This window comes from Lithobates pipiens, unplaced genomic scaffold (assembly GCF_037356315.1).
Source record: "Lithobates pipiens isolate NorthernLeopardFrog02 unplaced genomic scaffold, aLitPip1_a1.2 Scaffold_30, whole genome shotgun sequence".
Classification (NCBI taxonomy): Eukaryota; Metazoa; Chordata; class Amphibia; order Anura; family Ranidae; genus Lithobates; species Lithobates pipiens.
In genome coordinates, this window is record NW_027507791.1 from 164585159 (window position 1) to 164604138 (window position 18980).

The 18980-nt window shown below is 49.9% G+C and overlaps 5 pseudogenes; all 5 read right to left on the reverse strand.

The window, feature by feature from the left end:
- Positions 1-6314: 6314 nt before the first annotated feature.
- Positions 6315-6433, reverse strand: LOC143949324 (5S ribosomal RNA; annotated as a pseudogene).
- A 6363-nt stretch (positions 6434-12796) lies between these two features.
- LOC143946870 (5S ribosomal RNA) lies at positions 12797-12915 on the reverse strand (annotated as a pseudogene).
- A 102-nt stretch (positions 12916-13017) lies between these two features.
- LOC143950064 (5S ribosomal RNA) lies at positions 13018-13136 on the reverse strand (annotated as a pseudogene).
- A 4048-nt stretch (positions 13137-17184) lies between these two features.
- On the reverse strand, positions 17185-17303 carry LOC143949999 (5S ribosomal RNA; annotated as a pseudogene).
- Positions 17304-17463: 160 nt separating this feature from the next.
- On the reverse strand, positions 17464-17582 carry LOC143949796 (5S ribosomal RNA; annotated as a pseudogene).
- Positions 17583-18980: the final 1398 nt, after the last annotated feature.

Sequence of the window (18980 nt, forward strand, 5' to 3'; positions counted from 1 at the left end):
ATCTCTACAACCTGCCTGATTCAGGGTCCGGACAGGACAATATAGACAGATATGTAACCGGTTCTGGTCTACCAACCCTCTCATCGGACTCACGGGAGTACTTGGAGGACCCGATCACACTGGAAGAAGTCCAGACGGCCGTGGGACCTCCGAAGGTGGGTAAGGCTCCGGGCCCTGACGGATATACCGCACAATACTATAAGACCTTCCTCCCTATTCTCGGCCCGCGCTTGGTGAATTTATTTAATACTCTGAGCTCAAATGGGGATTTTCCTGAGGATACCCTTAGAGTCCACATCTCGTTGATACCTAAGGAGGGCAAAGACCTGGGCCTATGTGGGAGCTACAGACCCATTTCCCTCCTAAATTCGGTCCTAAAACTATTGTCTAAAATCCTTGCCATGTGATTGGCACATCACTTGCAGTCCCATATACATATTGACCAGTTAGGTTTTATTTCCACCAGGGAAGATAGGGACAACACCATTAAGGTGCTTACCGTGGTCCATAAAGCAAAGTCATCTGGGACCCCTTGTCTTCTCGTGAGTACTGATACCGAGAAGGCTTTTGATCGGGTCAAATGGACATTCATGTTCTTGGTCCTTCGCCATATAGGTCTGAGTGAACGGATGCTGGCATGGATAAGTAAAATATACTCACGCCCTTCAGCTCAAGTCAAAGCGAATGGGGTGCTCTCATCTCCCCTTGACATCGGGAATGGGACCAGACAGGGTTGCCCCCTGTTGCCCCTGTCATTGGAACCCTTTCTCTCCACAATTCAACAAAACTCAGACATAACGGGACTCCAAATGGGTACTACTGAGTGCAAGATATCTGCCTACGTGGATGACATGCTGTTCTCGCTGACGAATCCCAGAGTTTCCTTGCAAAATCTCCTTCGGGAATTCCAGATATACGGGATACTTCTTGAAATCAGAGGCCATGGGGGTTGCAGTCCCCCCGCAAACGTTACTAGACTTGCAGTCCAATTTTCGATTTAAATTGACCCGTACAGCCCTTAAAACTTCCCCCACCCTTTGTCACTAAGATCCGCAGTTTGCTTCACGGGTGGCATTCTGGCCTCCATTCCTGGTTCAGGAGATGCAATCTCATTAAAATGAACATACTCCCTAAATTTACCTATCTTTTCCAAGCTCTCCTGATCCAGATTCCAGTCCCGTTTTTTAAGCAAGCTCAATCCTTGCTCACTCAATTTAACTGGGCCCACGAAAATCCCAGACTTAAGCGGTCACAGCTGACATTGTCTAAACAACAGGGAGGGTTGGTTCTCCCTGACTTGTGTCGCTACTACCTGGCCTCCCATCTGGGGTGTGTATTGGACTGGAATCCAAACAAACTTTCTAAGCTCACTCCCGAATTCTGCTAAGAAGCGCCATGTGGTGCTATAAGGGTTTACCCACAGAATTGACGTCACATCCCACTATAGGGGCTTAGTTGAAAGTCAGTCACCTGATCGCTACCCAAAACACACTCACGTCTTTGACTTCCCCCCTATTCCCTATACGTGGCCATCCGAACTTTAAACCGGGGACCCACTTAGAAATTCCAACCTAGACAATGCGTCTAAATTCATCATTGATGGAAAATGGCCTTCTTTCTCAACCCTAACAGATCCGACAGGGCTTTTCCAACTGCCTTTTTGGAGAGCGGCGCAACGACATAATTTTCTCCATTCCATCCCCAATCCTCAAACGTTCGCCAATCCTCAGACGGAGTTTGAGACTCTATGCAGGAGCGAAGGCCCTTTGGCACACATTCTCTCTCAAACAGATTACCCACACTTAACCTGTCTGTCCAACTGGGAAAAGGACCTTAATTGCTAGTTTTCCCCAGCACAGAGACAACGCATTATCACTTTGGCTCTCAAAACCTGGCTGTGCACGAAGATACAGGAGACTAATTTTAAACTTCTCACCAGGTGGTATTTGACACCATCAAAGCTGCATAAATGTTTCCCCTCTTCCTCGAACATATGCTGGAGGTGTGGAGAACAGGGCTCGAGTCCTGCGGGAACGCGTGGGAACGGCGTCCCTGCACTTTTTTCACAGCAGGAACGCCGTTCCCATTTGCAGGACCGGAGCCGCCCGAGGCTCTAGCACAGCCTGCTAGCTGTATTGTCTTCACATAGCTGACATCGGAAGAGCAGCACAGCGATGCACGGAGGGCAGGGGCTGGCCCAGTTAACTGACTGGTTAATAGAACCGCTCTGCATTCTATCCACCAATCAGTTAACTGGGGCCGGTCCCGCCCTCTGTCTATCCCTTTGCTGCACTTCCGATGTCAGCTCTGTGCCTCCGATGTCATCTGCTGTATCCTGAGTAAGGTAAGAAAGGGAAGACGGCACTGTTATGAAGGAGGGAGGGGGAAAGTATCAGAAACTGAAAGGAATGAGGAGGGGTGATATAAAAGGGAGGCAGGGCAGGAATGTGAAGGGGGGTTCTACAAAGGGGGTGAGGACAGGAATGTGAAGAAGGGTGCTATAAAGGGGCTGAGGACAGGTTTAAATTTTAAAACTGGCTACTTGGTCATCTCCTGTAGTATGTCGCATTCACAGTCTGGTCATCTCCTGTAGTCGCATTTGCAGTCTGGTCATCTCCTGTAGTCGCATTCGCAGTCTGGTCATTTTCTGTAGTATGTCTCATTCGCAGTCTGGTCATCTCCTGTAGTCGCATTCGCAGTTTGGTCATCTCCTGTAGTATGTCGCATTCGCAGTCTGGTCATCTCCTGTACTATGTCACATTTTCAGTCAGGTCATCTCCTGTAGTCGCATTTGCAGTCTGGTCATCTCCTGTAGTCACATTTGCAATCTGGTCATCTCCTGTAGTATGTCGCATTCACAGTTTGGTCATCTCCTGTAGTCGCATTCGCAGTCTGGTCATCTCCTGTAGTATGTCGCATTCGCAGTCTGGTCATCTCCTGTAGTCGCATTTGCAGTCCGGTCATCTCCTGTACTATGTCACATTTTCAGTCTGGTCATCTCCTGTAGTCGCATTTGCAGTCTGGTCATCTCCTGTAGTCGCATTTGCAGTCTGGTCATCTCCTGTAGTCGCATTTGCAGTCTGGTCATCTCCTGTAGTCGCATTTGCAGTCAGGTCATCTCCTGTAGTCGCATTTGCAGTCTGGTCATCTTCTGTAGTATGTCGCATTCGCAGTCTGGTCATCTCCTGTAGTCACATTCGCAGTCTGGTCATCTTCTGTGGTATGTCGCATTCGCAGTCTGGTCATCTCCTGTAGTATGTCGCATTCACAGTCTGGTCATCTCCTGTAGTCGCATTCGCAGTCTGGTCATCTCCTGTAGTCGCATTCGCAGTCTGGTCATCTCCTGTAGTATGTTGCATTCGCAGTCTGGTCATCTCCTGTACTATGTCACATTTTCAGTCTGGTCATCTCCTGTAGTCGCATTTGCAGTCTGGTCATCTCCTGTAGTCACATTTGCAATCTGGTCATCTCCTGTAGTATGTCGCATTCACAGTCTGGTCATCTCCTGTAGTCACATTCGCAGTCTGGTCATCTCCTGTAGTATGTCGCATTCGCAGTCTGGTCATCTCCTGTAGTTGCATTTGCAGTCTGGTCATCTCCTGTACTATGTCACATTTTCAGTCTGGTCATCTCCTGTAGTCGCATTTGCAGTCTGGTCATCTCCTGTAGTCGCATTTGCAGTCTGGTCATCTCCTGTAGTCGCATTTGCAGTCTGGTCATCTTCTGTAGTATGTCGCATTCGCAGTCTGGTCATCTCCTGTAGTCACATTCGCAGTCTGGTCATCTTCTGTGGTATGTCGCATTCGCAGTCTGGTCATCTCCTGTAGTATGTCGCATTCACAGTCTGGTCATCTCCTGTAGTCGCATTCGCAGTCTGGTCATCTCCTGTAGTCGCATTCGCAGACTGGTCATCTCCTGTAGTATGTTGCATTCGCAGTCTGGTCATCTCCTGTACTATGTCACATTTTCAGTCTGGTCATCTCCTGTAGTCGCATTTGCAGTCCGGTCATCTCCTGTAGTCGCATTTGCAGTCTGGTCATCTCCTGTAGTATGTCGCATTCACAGTCTGGTCATCTCCTGTAGTCGCATTTTCAGTCTGGTCATCTCCTGTAGTCGCATTCGCAGTCTGGTCATCTCCTGTAGTCGCATTCGCAGTCTGGTCATCTCCTGTAGTCGCATTTGCAGTCTGGTAATCTCCTGTACTATGTCGCATTTGCAGTCTGGTCAACTCCTGTACTATGACGCATTTGCAGTCTGGTCATCTCCTGTAGTAGCATTCGCAGTCTGGTCATCTCTTGTAGCATGTTGCATTTGCAGTCACTGTATTTTATGTGAAATATAAATATGCATATGAGCGTATCATTTTTTTTTTTTGGTGGGGGGAGTGGATCTTGGGTGGGAGTTCCCACACTTTTTTCCCCAGGACTTGACCCCTGGTGGAGAAGAAGAGGGCACGTTGCTCCACATTTTTTGGTCCTGTCCTAGCTTGGTGGACTTCTGGACAGAGATCCGATGCATAACACAAAAATTCACAGACTTCTCCATCCAGGAAGAGGCTGCATTCTTTCTCTTGCATCATTAACAGATTCCCAATAAGAAGTACAAAAAAAACAATTTTACGGCATGTGATAAATGCGGCGAAATCCTGCATCCCTCTCTATTGGAAAAAATGTCCCCCCCCTTTCATTACTTACTGGCTTAGGAAAATAGAGGACATTAAAAAAAATGGAGGACTTGATCCTCACATCACAAGGTAAACAAGAATTTTTTAAACAAACCTGGGACATCTGGAATACCTTTATATTCTCGCTGGAAGGATGTCGCCTGCTATCGCCTTAGTGCTCTGAGCTTTCCTTGACTGGCCCCTTGGACAGTGGCTGCCATCGTGTCTCGTCCCCTCTTCTCCTTTCCTGATCTTTCACCCCTTCTCTTTTCTGCCTTCCTCCCCTATCTATCACCCCCTCCACCCCCTCTCTCTTCTGGAAAAAGTGGAAAATTGGGAATTACGGCCCCACACCCCCCTCTGGATGGATTATGCAGGGGGGACCTGGGGTTTGTGTGACCCTGGATCTTGGTACAGTACTTTATTCGTGCCTCGAATCATTGTGATTGATGGAAGGCAGACTCACAGTTGCGAATATACCTGTATCAAGTATTGTTCAGCTGCTTTTTGCTCTGTATTTCTCTGTTGCATTATGTACTCGGGGGACCATCTTCCCCTGTTTGGAGAAAAAATTATATTTGAAAAAAAAAAGAAGCCTACGACACCTGGTATTTCCAGGCGGTCTCCCATCCTGGCATTAACCAGGCCCGACCCTGCTTAGCCTCCAAGATCAGACGAGATGGAACAGATTCAGGGTGATGTGGCCACAGCCAATATCTTCAGGCACTCTCAACTCTCTTGACAAACGCCAAGATGGTCACCTTGGGAACAAGCAGAAAAAAATAGGTCAACGGCAACAACATAAAAAGAAGCCTACGGCACCTGGAAATCCCAGGCGGTCTCCCATCCAGGTACTAAACTGATCCCAACCCTGCTTAGCCTCTGAGATCAGATGAGATTGGGCTCTTTCAGGGTGATGTGGCCATAGCAGATTTCTTCGGGCACTCTCAACCCTCTTGACAAACACCAAGATGGTCACCTTTGGTAAACAAAAAAAAATAAACAAGTCAACACCAACAACATAAAAAGAAGCCTACAGCACCTAGTATTCCCAAGGCCCAACCCTGTTTAGAGATCAGAGGAGATCGGGCACTTTCAGGGTGATGTGCCCATAGGCAATCTCTTTGGGCACTCTCATCCCTCTTGAAAAATGCCAAGATAGTCACCCTGGGAAACAAGCGAAAAAAAACAGGTCAACGCCAACAACATAAAAAGAAGAATACGGCACCTGGTATTCCAAGGCCGTCTCCCATACAAGTACTAACTAGGCCCAACCCTTCTTAGCCTCAGAGATCAGAAGAGATAGGGTGCTTTCAGGGTGATGCGGCTGTAAGCGATCTCTTTAGGCACTCTCAACCCTCTTGACAAATGCCAAGATGATCACTTTGGGAAACAAGCGAAAAAAACAGGTCAACACCAACAACATAAAAAGAAGCCTGCGGCATCTGGAAAACCCAGGTGGTCTCCCATCCAGGTACAAACCAGGCCCAACCCTGCTTAGCCTCTGAGACCAGACGAGATTGGGAACTTTCAGGGTGTTGTGCCCGTAGGCAATTTCTTTGTGCACTCTCAACCCTCTTGATAAATGCCAAGATGGTCACCTTGGGAAACAAGGAAAAAAAAACAGGTCAACGCCGACAACATAATGAGAAGTCTACGGCACCTGGTATTCCCAGGCTGTCTCCCATCCAGGTACTGACCAGGCCCATCGCTGCTTAGCCTCCAAGATCAGATAAGATTGGGCTCTTTCAGGTTGATTTGGCCGTAGGCACTCTCTTTGGGCACTCTGAAGCCTCTTGACAAAGGCAGAGATGGTCACCTTGGGAAACAAGCTAAAAAAAACAGGTCAAAGCCAACAACATAAAAAGAAGCCTACGGCACCCGGTATTCCCAGGCGATCTCCCAATCATGACACTAACCAGGCCAGATCCTTCTATGGCAGCTGGTCTTCCCAGGCAGTCTCCCATCCAGGTACTAACCAGGCCTGACGCTGCTTAGCCTCTGAAATCAGAGGAGATCGGGTGCTTTCAGGGTGATGTGGCCGTAAGCGTTCTCTTCAAGACACGCCCAACCCTCTTTTTTTTTTCAAATATATATTTTATTAGTTTTCAACAATGGGACAAGGGCCCGTTTAACATACAGCGGTAGCAAAAAAATGGAGGTCGCAGCCTCCAAGTCACTCATCTTGACAAGATATAAAATACAGTGCATATTCCAACAGCACAAGAAAGAGAATATAACCAGGGTCCATATGTCCCCGAGGTCCAGTTTGTTGGTATAGCCAAAATCTAAACAATATAGGCCGACATATCGCTACCAGAAAAGAATGAGAGAAGAAAGAAAGGTAAGTTACAGGGGAGAGGGGGGAGGATCGGAGAGAAGGGGGGCATGGAGGGACAATGGGAGGCGTGCGACTGAGATACCTGTCCATGGGGTTGGAACCTCCGTGTACTGCCTAGTGTCCATGTAATCACAACAGCTCAAGTCGCAAGCAGCGACTTTCCTTCATCTGAAAGTATGAACATATTCCAGAGAGACCAGGTTTTCCTGTAGGTGTCCTGTCTGTGTTGCGCTGTCAACACCAAGTCCTCCATTTTATTCATGTCTTCTACCCTCCTCAACCACATTGCTACGGTCGGAGGACAGTCTTGTTTCCAAAGTAGGGGGATACAGGATTTGGCAGCGTTAGTCAAGTGTCGCAGTATAGATCTCTTGTATCTTCGGGGGGGCAGGGTGGACACATGGAGTAGAAAGAACGCCGGGTCGTTGGGAATCAGCAGGTCCATAAAATTTTGAGACACCGTTCGCACTGCAGTCCAGAAAGGCGTCAACTTAGGGCAGGACCAAAACATGTGTAACATGGACCCCCTCTCTTCATGACATCGCCAGCAACTTGCTGACGTGTCTGGGAAAATGGCATGTAGGCGACTAGGTGTAAGATACCACCGGGTCATGATTTTATAATTGGTCTCTTGTATTTTAGTGCACAGTGACGTTTTAAGAGAATGGTCAATTATATTCTGTTTCTGGACTGCAGTAAAGGTGCATTGAAGCTCCGCCTCCCACTTGTCCAAGCACGCCAGGCTCGGCGGGTGGGCTGGTGTATTCAGTGTCGAGTACATTTTAGAGAGGACTCGAGAAACTGGTTCCGTGCCTGTGAGGAATTCCTCGTATGGGGTCAGCGGTCGTGTATAAGACTGGGGATTTGGGATGCTTTGAAGAAAATGGTGTATCTGTACTGCGTCCCAGAAGGAGAGCTGGAAGGAGCCCGCTGGGTCGGTTAGCTCCGTTAACAAGGGCCACCTATCTCGCCGCACAAATCGTGCAGCCGTTACACAATCTGACTCCCTCAGCGCCTGAAAGCGTGTAGGTGAGTTCCCGGGGGGGAACCGGTGGTTACCTAGAATCGGGGTCAAGGGAGAGGTTTTGGTAGTCAGGGAGTTTTGGAGTGTCACCTGAAGACATTGCGTCAGAGTGTTCCCTATCAAGGGATGCGATTTTATCTCAGGGGGGAGGGAGCCACCACACCATAGCGCAGAATGCAGGGGAATGTTTACCTGCCGTTGTTCTATCTGTACCCATAATTTCAATTCTTGATGTCTCCCCCAGTCCACGATTCTGCCTAAGTGTATTGCTTGGTAGTATCTCCTAATATCGGGGAGTGCCAGTCCCCCATATCGTTTGGGCGCAGAAAGTTGGGCACGTGGTATGCACGGTTTCTTGTATGCCCAGACAAATTGGACAAACAGGGTCTGCACCTGTTTAAAATATGTGGGAGGTATTCTGATCGGGAGAGCCTGAAAGAGGTATAACAATTTGGGCAGCACACTCATTTTTTTCTTATGCCATGTGTCTAGCAGTGCCCTAATCTGTATCAACAAAGGGGGAAAGTTATAGTCATAGATGCGAGACAGGTCAGTTGGGATTTTCGTGCCCAGGTAAGTGAAGGCAGAGGACGTCCATCTAAATCGGAAGGTGGATTGTAACATCGAGAGAGTACGTGCCGGAATAGATATCCCCATTGCCTCAGATTTAATAAAGTTAATTCGAAGGTTAGAGAGTTTCCCGTAAGTCTCGAATGAACTAAGGAGGTTCAGAAGGGAAATTATTGGGTTAGTGATGGAGAAGAGCATATCATCCGCATAGGCTGACAGCTTACAGTGCAGTCGGCCAATTGCCACCCCTTGTATATCGGGGTTCATTCTGATCTTGGCTAAAAACGGTTCCAAGGACAGAGCGAAAAGGAGGGGGGACAATGGGCAACCCTGTCTCGTCCCATTGGTGATCTTAAAAGGTTCTGATAGTATACCGTTGGCCTTCACCTGGGCTGTAGGACTACTATATATACTAGCTATGCGGCTCAGCATCACCTCCCCCAGTCCGATATGTCGTAGTACTGTAAACATAAACGACCAGTTAACCCGGTCGAACGCCTTTTCGGCATCAGTGTTTAAAAATAGACACGGGGTCTTCTTTGATTTCACAATATGTAACAAATTAAGCACTTTGGTGGTACTATCCCTAGCTTCCCTCGACGGGACAAAACCCACCTGATCCAGATGGATAAGTTGCTGGAGATGCGATGCCAGCCGAGTAGCCAGTATTTTGGTGAATAGTTTGAGATCTACGTTCAGCAGCGAGATAGGTCTATAACTGCCACAGGACGCCGGGTCCTTCCCCTCCTTAGGGATCACGGAGATATGGGCACCCAGGGTAGCGGAGGCGAACGTTTCTCCCGACCCCATGGCATTAAAGACCGTGAGTAGTTGGGGGCCTAATACTGGGAATAGGGTTCTGTAGTATTGTAAGGTATAGCCGTCAGGACCCGGCGCTTTCCCGGGCTTAAGGGACTTCATGGCCGTTTGGAGTTCTGGTAAAGTTATGGGAGAGTCTAAGATCCTCTGCGTGTCAGGCGAGAGAGAGGGCATGTGAGAGGTCACAACGTATTCCTCCATGTCTGATTGGGGCGCTGTCACCAGAGGCCGGGAAGGAAAGGGCAAGGGAAGAGAGGGGAAGGAAACAGAAGGTTAAAACAGATACCAGAAAGAAAAGGAAAAAACGTTAAAAGAAGAAAGAGAAAAAGAGTCAGGAAAATGGGACAAAGTCTAACACCTTGTCCCTTACACAGTATAATATTTGCATATGGCGCTTGGTAGCCGTGTGGCAGAACCCAGCGACATATACCAACCTATTTGGGGGAGAGGTAGGACAGGGCTCAAAAAGAGAGCGCCCAGCCACACCTCCCCACCCGACACATCATAAAAATGAAAAAACATGTATCACTCCAAAAATATTGCAACAGGGATAACCCCCAACCCAGAAAAAAGGAGACAACAAATGCATAAAAACGGAAAAAAGTGAACGAAACAGGTGTTCCCATTCCCCACGGTATACGTCCCCCTCGTACCTGCTTTTCGGTAGACACCTGGCTCCAAACGTAGGAATTGCCGCAGCAAGAGGGCTGTTAATCCTGTATCTACCAGGCCATGTAGGAGACTGTCAACCCTCCCCAGATATACCCTGAGAGCCTGCCGATCGTTAGCCAGATCGGCTCCTAATACAGGACAAGTAGCCAGCCAAATGGTGCCCAACGGCCTGGTAGCCCGACCAGAGCCCCCAACTAAACACACACCTGCGACAGAGTCTTTCAATGCGTCCGTAATCCAGTGGATGCCCATGCCCCCAGAACCCCCATGGCATCAGGGCTCCATGCGCGCAGACATGTCAAACCCATTCCTCATCCGTCCAGGCTACCCGTCCGTATGTCCAGCCGAGGGGTTCACATGACTGCAACTCTCAGGGCCGTTGCCAATGGGGGGATTTCACGGCAGCCATCCCCACCCATCCAACGGTGGCAAAGGGTGTCCTCCCCGGTTAGGCGCTGGAGCGTGGAATGTTCCTGCCGTAACTGAGAAGGGATGTCCCACGGCAGACAGGCAGGGCAGAGTCAGCAAGACAAATACGTCAACCGAGGGGTGGGGGCGTAGCTCCTCACAGTTCCCCGGAGGGGGGGGGGCTGATAAAATGCAGGTAGGATCATTCAACACCTCGGGGCGGGTAGCCCACCAAAAAGAGAAAAAAAAAAAAAAAAAGGGGGGGGGGGTGGTGCCAGGGGACCATGAGGGAGCCAGGTGGCAGTCAAGGTGCAAAGGTAACTGGAAATGTAGGGGCAAAGATAAGAAACAAAAACTTAACTGAGCAGGTGAGTTCCGAACCTGGGGTTGGGATCATCCGATTACGGTCAAACGAGGTTGGGCGGTAGCACCCGGGAGCCAGATCAAGATTCACGGACATCCTCCTGAGAGACCGCTCTAGGTCGGCGACGACCTCTTTGTAATCCGGGAGGCACTGCAGCTCCTTGTCCAGACATACTCGGTTGTCCTTGCGGTCGTGGGAGGAAAGCCAGCCAGTCAGGCATCCTCACCGGCTCTGAACCAAGAAAGGTAAAGAGGGCAGGCAGGGATTCAGGTTTCCGCAAAGTAAACGATCTCTGATCTTTCTTAAATGTCACTGAAAGCGGATATCCCCAGCGGTAAGTTATATTTCTTCTGCGAGCAAGGTCAAGCAGCGGCCGCAGCATGGCTCGTCTTTGCAGGGTGGGGCGGGAAAGGTCCGGGAGGATCTTAATGGTCGGCCCCATCAAATTCCAGGTCCCCGGCGTTCCAGGCTTTGCGTAGGATCTGTTCCTTATGAGGATAGTGGTGGATCCTGCAGATAACATCTCGGGGCCGCAGGGGGTCCGTAGGTTTAGGGCCTAGCGCTCTGTGTATCCGGTCGATCTCCACCCGGTCCGGGAGATCGATGCCTTCTATAGCGCGGAAGATAGCAAGAGCGGTATCCTGCAAGTCTTCAGGGCCTGTAGCCTCAGGTAAGCCCCGGAGTCGCAGGTTGTTCCTGCGACTCCTATCCTCCATTTCCTCCAAGTGGAGTTGTTGTGCCACCAGAGTCTCTGCGTGTGCCTCCTGGAGTCTATCCACCGCCACTACACGTTGTTCAAAAGCAGCCAGAGAGGTCTCCCCCGCCTCCACCCTAGAATTAAGCGCCGATACGTCTGCCTTAACTGCCGCCATCTCTTTGCGGTGAGCCGCCTCCACAGTCCCTATCAGAGCGGTTATGTCCGCCTTCGTCGGCAACGCTTGGAGCAGCATACGCAGTTCAGCGTCCACTCTGCCTGTCGGCACGGCAGCCCGCCTCAGTTCGTCGTCCATGGGGTGGAGGTCCGGCGGAAATTCCCGATAGCCATCTGCTGGTGTATGCTCTGTATGCGAGAGTGGTGCTGGACCTGGGGACACGCTCTCCTCCTCCGTGCGAGTCGCCGCCATCTTGGCCTCCGGGGATAGAAATTGCTGGCGGTGAAATAACCGGCTAAGCTCTCCGGAGGTCGGGGTTTGAGGCGCCGATTTGAACAGTTTGTTGTTCCGCTTGGCTCCCTTCTTCTTAGCGAAGTGCATAGTGCTCTGTAAGGCACTGAAATGGTCGGGGTGGTCGAGAGGCGACCGGGCGCTCCAAAAAGAAAGTGCCCCCTACTCAGCCATCTCTAGTCCACCTGTCCGGTAGAACTGCAGGACCCTCGGCCGTGGTGGTAGGCCGGAACGGCCGCGGAGCACGATCCCGGGTGGGGGCCGCAGGAAACACCGGGGATCCGTAGGCCTTAGTAGGCCTCACTGGGCCGGAACCGGCCGCGGCCTCCCCGAGCGCCCCAGAGTCCAGGGAACGCCACCGGAGGGATCCTGGCAGGAGGGTGGACAACGTGGGGGGACCGATGGAGGTCTCTCACCTCTGCAGGCAGCAGGGCCAAGGCTTTTCCGGGAGGCCTCGGGGCAGAAAGATGGCGGCGGCCGGCGGACGGCAATGCGGCGGATCCGCGGAGTCAGCGGGCCGCCGAGCGCTGCAATATAGGCCTGGGACACCGCTGCGGGCTCCAACTAGCCGGCCGAGGTGGCTTGAGCAGGGATTGGGCACCGGATCGCGTGGATGGCTCCGCAGGTATCAGGAGCTTACAATCTAACATCTGTCGCCATTTGTGTCAGGCCACGCCCCCAAAAGAACACGCCCAACCCTCTTGACAAACGCCAAGATGGTCGCCTTGAGAAACAAGCAAAAAAACAGGTCAAAGCCAACAACATAAAAAGAAGCCTATGGCACCTGGTATTCCCAGGCGGTCTCCCATCCAGGTACTAACCAGGCCCAACACTGTTTAGCCTCCGAGATCAGACGAGATTGGGCGCTTTCAGGGTGATGGGGCCGTAGGTGATCTCTTCCGGCACTCTCAACCCTCTTGACAAACGCAAAGATGGTCACCTTGGGAAAAAAGTGAAAAAAAAAAACAGATCAAGGCCAACAACATAAAAAGAAGCCTACAGCACCTAGTATTCCCAGGTGGTCTCCAATCCAGGTACTAGCAAGGCCCAACCCTGTTTAGCCTCTGAGATCAGAGAAGATCGGGCGCTTTCAGGGTTATGTGCCCATAGGCAATCTCTTTGGGCACTCTCAACCCTCTTGACAAATGCCAAGATAGTCACCTTGAGATACAAGCGAAAAAAAAACAGGTCAATGTCAACAACATAAAAAGAAGAATACGGCACCTGGTATTCCAACGCCATCTCCCATCCAGGTACTAACTAGGCCCAACCCTTCTTAGCCTCAGAGAAGAGAAGAGATAGGGCTCTTTCAGGGTGATCCTGCTGTAAGCGATCTCTTTGGGCACTCTCAACCCTCTTGACAAATGCCAAGATGGTCACCTTGGGAAACAAGCGAAAAAAAAAATGAATCAATGCCAACAACATAAAAAGAAGCCTACAATAACTGGTATTCTCAGGTGGTCTCCCATCCAGGTGCTAACCAGGTGCTAACCAGGCCCGACTCTTCTTAGCCTCCAAGATCAGACGAGATTGGGTGCTTTCAGAGTGATGTGGCCATAGGCAATCTCTTCAGGCACTCTCAACCCTCTTGACAAACACCAAGATGGTCACTTTGGGAAACAAGCGAGAAAAAAAGCAGCTCAACGCCAACAATCTAAAAAGAAGTCTACAACACCTGGTATTCCCAGGCGGTCTCCCATCCAGGTACTAACAAGGCCTGACTCTTCTTAGCCTCCAACATCAAACGAGATTGGGTGCTTTCAGGCTGATGTGCCCGTAGTCAATCTCTTCAGGCACTTTCAACCCTCTTGACAAAGGCAAAGATGGTCACCTTGGGAAACAAGCAAAAAAATAAAAAATAAGTCGGAAGCTAGAGACAATACGGCTCGAGTCCTCCGTTTAATCCATGCAGCGCATGTACAGGGAAGGCCCTTGCTTATGTTGTCAACGGATGCGGAGAAGGCCTTTAACAGGGTGGCCTGGCACTTTTTGCAGGCCACCCTGGAACATATAGGTCTTGGCCCCAACATGATGAGCTGGGTAATGTCGCTTTACTCCACGCCGTCGGCAGCGGTACGGGTGACTGGAACCACTTATGTGTCACGTTCGGAATGACCCGAATATTACTGGCATATCCAAACCCTCGGCACACCACAAAATTGCGGCGTACGCTGACGATCTAATTTTTTTCGTCTCCAATCCACACATTTCCCTTCCCAATATACTCGCGGCTCTCCGGCGATACGGCAGCCTATCAAACTATAAAATCAATTGCGCCAAGTCGGCTGTATTGAATATATCGGTTCTACTGAGCTGAAAAATCTATACGTTACGTGGGCGTTGACATCGCAGCGGATTTGGCGCAATTGTACCCGCTTAATTTTGTCCCTCTCCTGAATAGACTGAAATCTGATTTGGGAAACTGGCATGCTTTAACACTGACCTGGTTCGGGCACTGTAATGCATTCAAAATGACAGCCCTCCCGCGGATCTTATACTTGTTCCAGACATTACCAATCCGGTTACCCCCAATTTTTTTCAGACAACTGCAGGTGCTGCTCTGGGACTTTATTTGGGCGCGCAAACTGCCCAGAGCCCGTTTGCAATTGCTTGCCAGACCAAAGGACAAAGGGGGTCTGGGTCTCCCAGATCTGAGACAATACTACAGAGCGACTCTGCTAGCGAGAGTCGTTGATTGGCATTGTAATGGCCCACACAAGCAGTGGGTGGAGATGGAGATTGAGGATGGATCCATTCCCCTATTGACCTCCCCGTGTTTCCTGTCCTCCCTACCAAAAGACCTCAGAGATCACCCCGTACTGGGAGCTACGTTGGCTGTTGTGCGGAGGTTGTTCCGCTGCACACACATTGCTCCCCTGCCATCACCAATGACTCCGGTTATAGGTAATCCAGACTTCCCACCGGGATTTACCAACAAGAAACTGCGACAGTTGACAGTGGTGGGGAAACTGTCACTTTCTTCTGGCCATACAAAGGGCCCCCTACACTCCTAGAGACCTGACGCCCTATGAATCCATCTGTCACAAAAGGGAACCTGTGCGACACACCCTCTCCCTCCTGTACAACCTATTGAGTAGTCAGGAGGAGGAGTCGACCCCACCATTTATCCACAAATGGGAGGGGGACTTAGGCATCACATTTACCCCACAACAGATAGGGAAGATCCTGACCTTAGTACATAAAGCTTCCATCGCAAACCAATATCAAGAATCAGGATACAAGATAGTCTCACACTGGTATAGAGTCCCATACCTTCCGAATAAAATGAATAGATCGATCCCAGATGTTTGTTGGAGGTGCAATTCAGATACGGGGACCATGGGACACATTTTCTGGGCATGCCCGGCCTTGAGGAACCTTTGGGTGGAGGTGACCGGGATGATAAAAACTCTCACAAATGTAGATATCGCAGACAACCCAGCAGCGTGCCTTCTACACTTGACCGAACAGCCTGTTCGAAAATACAAAAAAACCCTCACGATGCAACTCCTGAATGCCGCCCGGGCCTGCATTCCCACACTGTGGATGCAGCCTCAGCCCCCATCCAAGGTGCTGTGGTATTCCAAAGTCAATCATATTCTCCGGATGAAATTGACCGCCACCCTTCACAACACTGAAGAGGCATTTAGTGTTACATGGAGGCCCTGGAGGTATTTTACTGGTACTCGAGACTACATTCGGGTGGTGAGCAGTGCCCCTGTCCCAGAAAACGACTGAACATCTAACGCTTACCTACGTAGGCCATGTCTGCCCTGGGTGGCATTCCCCCCCCCCTCCCTTTTTGTCTTTATTTTTATTTTTTTCCCCGCCGCCATCCCCCCCTCCTCTCTCTCCGTCTTTGCACTCTCTTCTCCCCCCGTCCTCCCTTTTGACTATGCCTTGTCTCCTTACTAGCCTTTGGGACCCAGAAGAACCCCAGAGTTCTGGACACGACCGGCTCATATTTTACTCTGGTTCACATAGGTCATGATAAGCTGGCTCGCTGTGGTCCCAGTTGTTCTCCATGATTACATTTGTCCGAACGGAGCTGCACTAGTTATACTGTACTACATGTCGGAGGTGGGGTTTCTCTCTTTTCTGCATGAAACTGTAGGACTCCCCTCTGAGAACTCAGAGTTATTTGGCTGCCTATTTTTTGTTACCGTGTAATTGTGACCCTGGGTCATGCTGTATGGTTGACTGTTATATTTATGTTGTTCTACTTATACTTAATAAAAGAATTAAAAAAAATAAATAAAAATAAGTCAATGCCAACAACTTAAAATAAAAGCCAATGGCATCGAGAAATCCCAGGCGGTCTCCCATCCAGGTACTAACCAGGTCCCAACCCTGCTTAGCCTCTGAGATCAAATGAGATTTGGCTCTTTCAGGGTGATGCAGCCATAGTAGATTTTTTCAGGCACGCTCAACCCTCTTGACAAACGCCAAGATGGTCACCTTGGGAAACAAACAAAAAAAACAAGTCAACGCCAACAACATAAAAAGAAGCCTACAGCACCTAGTATTCCCAGGCGGTCTCCCATCCAGGTATTAACAAGGCACGACCCTTTCTAGCCACTGAGATCAGCGGAGATTTGGCGCTTTCAGGGTGATGTGCCCATAGGCAATCTCTTTGGGCACTCTCTTCCCTCTTGAAAAATGCAAAGATAGTCACCCTGGGAAACAAGCGGAAAAAAACAGGTCAACGCCAACAACATAAAAAGAAGAATACGGCACCTGGTATTCCAAGGCTGTCTCCCATTCAAGTACTAACTAGGCCCAACCCTTCTTAGCCTCTGAGATCAGAAGAGATAGGGTGTTTTCAGGGTGATGTGGCTGTAAGCGATCTCTTTAGGCACTTTCAACCCTCTTGACAAATGCCAAGATGATCACTTTGGGAAACAAGCGAAAAAAACAGGTCAACACCAACAACATAAAAAGAAGCCTGCGGCATCTGGAAAACCCAGACGGTCTCCCATCCAGGTACAAACCAGGCCCAACCATGCTTAGCCTCTGAGACCAGACGAGATTGGGCGCTTTCAGGGTGTTGTGTCCGTAGGCAATTTCTTTGTGCACTCTCAACCCTCTTGACACATGCCAAGATGGTCACCTTGGGAAACAAGGGAAAAAAAACAGGTCAACGCCGATAACATAATGAGAAGCCTACGGCACCTAGTATTCCCAGGCTGTCTCCCATCCAGGTTCTAACCAGGCCCATCGCTGCTTAGCCTCCGAGATCAGATGAGATTGGGCTCTTTCAGGGTGATTTGGCTGTAGGCACTCTCTTTGGGCACTCTGAAGCCTCTTGACAAAGGCCAAGATGATCACCTTGGGAAACAAGCTAAAAAAAACAGGTCAAAGCCAACAACATAAAAAGAAGCCTACGGCATCCAGTATTCCCAGGCGATCTCCCAATCAAGACACTAACCAGATCAGATCCTTCTATGGCACCTGGTCTTCCTAGGCAGTCTCCCATCCAAGTACTAACCAGGCCTGACACTGCTTAGCCTCTGAAATCAGACGAGATCGGGTGCTTTCAGGGTGATGTGGCCGTAAGCGTTCTCTTCAAGACACGCCCAACCCTCTTCAAAAACGCCAAGATGGTCACCTTGAGAAACAAACGAAAAAAACAGGTCAAAGCCAACAACATAAAAAGAAGCCTATGGGCTTACAGCGGACCTTAAAAGATGGGACCCACTAGCTCTGTCATGGTTCGGACGCTGTAATGTGTTGAAGATGAACGCGATGCCACGACTTCTGTATCTACTACAAGCCTTACCTATCAAAATACCCCAGACTTTCTTTCATGCGGTTCGCTCAATCTTTATCAAGTTCCTCTGGCGTGGCAAACATACGCGTATTGGTAGGGCAATGCTATTGCGACCGAAATTGCGGGGAGGTATTGGCTTCCCGGACCCTGCTCTATATTACACAGCGACGCACATGACACGGGTGGTTGACTGGTGCCGGCATGGGGAACTGACGCTATGGGTCAAGCTAGAGCAGGAGATGGCGCGGGTTCCACTGGCTGGTCTGCCTTGGGCGGGGAGGCCATTGGAGTCCTGTGTGACTACTCACCCGTTAATTGGCCCCTCGCTCGCCGAGATGGATCGTTTTTTTCACCTTTCCCACCTGACTAACTTCCCTTCTCCTATGACCCCAATTATTGGACATCCTAGATTCCCTCAGGGCCTGTCTGACCAGGCCATTACCAGGCAAGCCCTGAAAGGGCTTCTGAGAGCAGCCCTATTTCTTGGACCCACGGGCTGGATTCCCACGGGGACCATACTGCTAGAGCAAGTACCTGTTGCATTGGATAGCTGGAGAGCTAGACAGCTCATCCATTTCCTCGGATCACTACCTAACCATTCGTTCTTCTCTAGACAATTCCACCCCTTCGAGAAACTTTGCCTGGATGATGGCCCAATTCGTGGTTCCCTCTCTAGGTCCTACCAAATCCTGACAGACGCACAATCCTCCACGGATCCGCCCTTCCTAGCTAAATGGAAAAGGGACTTACAAACTACATTCTCCAAACCACAGAAGGACAGAATACTCTTTTTCGCCCATAAGTCGTCACTCTGCAGTAAATATCAGGAGATCTCATATAAGCTGATCACATGCTGGTATCGTACACTGGCGGTGTTGGCCAAAATATTCCCCGGTCAATCTGACCGCTGCTGGCGCTGTGAGCAACAGGCTGGCACCATTCTCCACATTTTCTGGGAATGCCCTAAATTACAAACATTCTGGCAGCCTGTCCTGAGACTCATCCACAAGTTCACAGACATTTCCTTAGCCAATGATCCCACAGCAGTTCTTCTCAATCTAACTCCTATGTCGAGAAAGCGTTATCATAAGTCCTTACTTAAACATCTCCTCAATGCAGCTAGGGCCTGCATTCCAAGTCAGTGGAAACAGCAACTGCTCCAAAGGTGACCCAGTGGTTCGCAAGG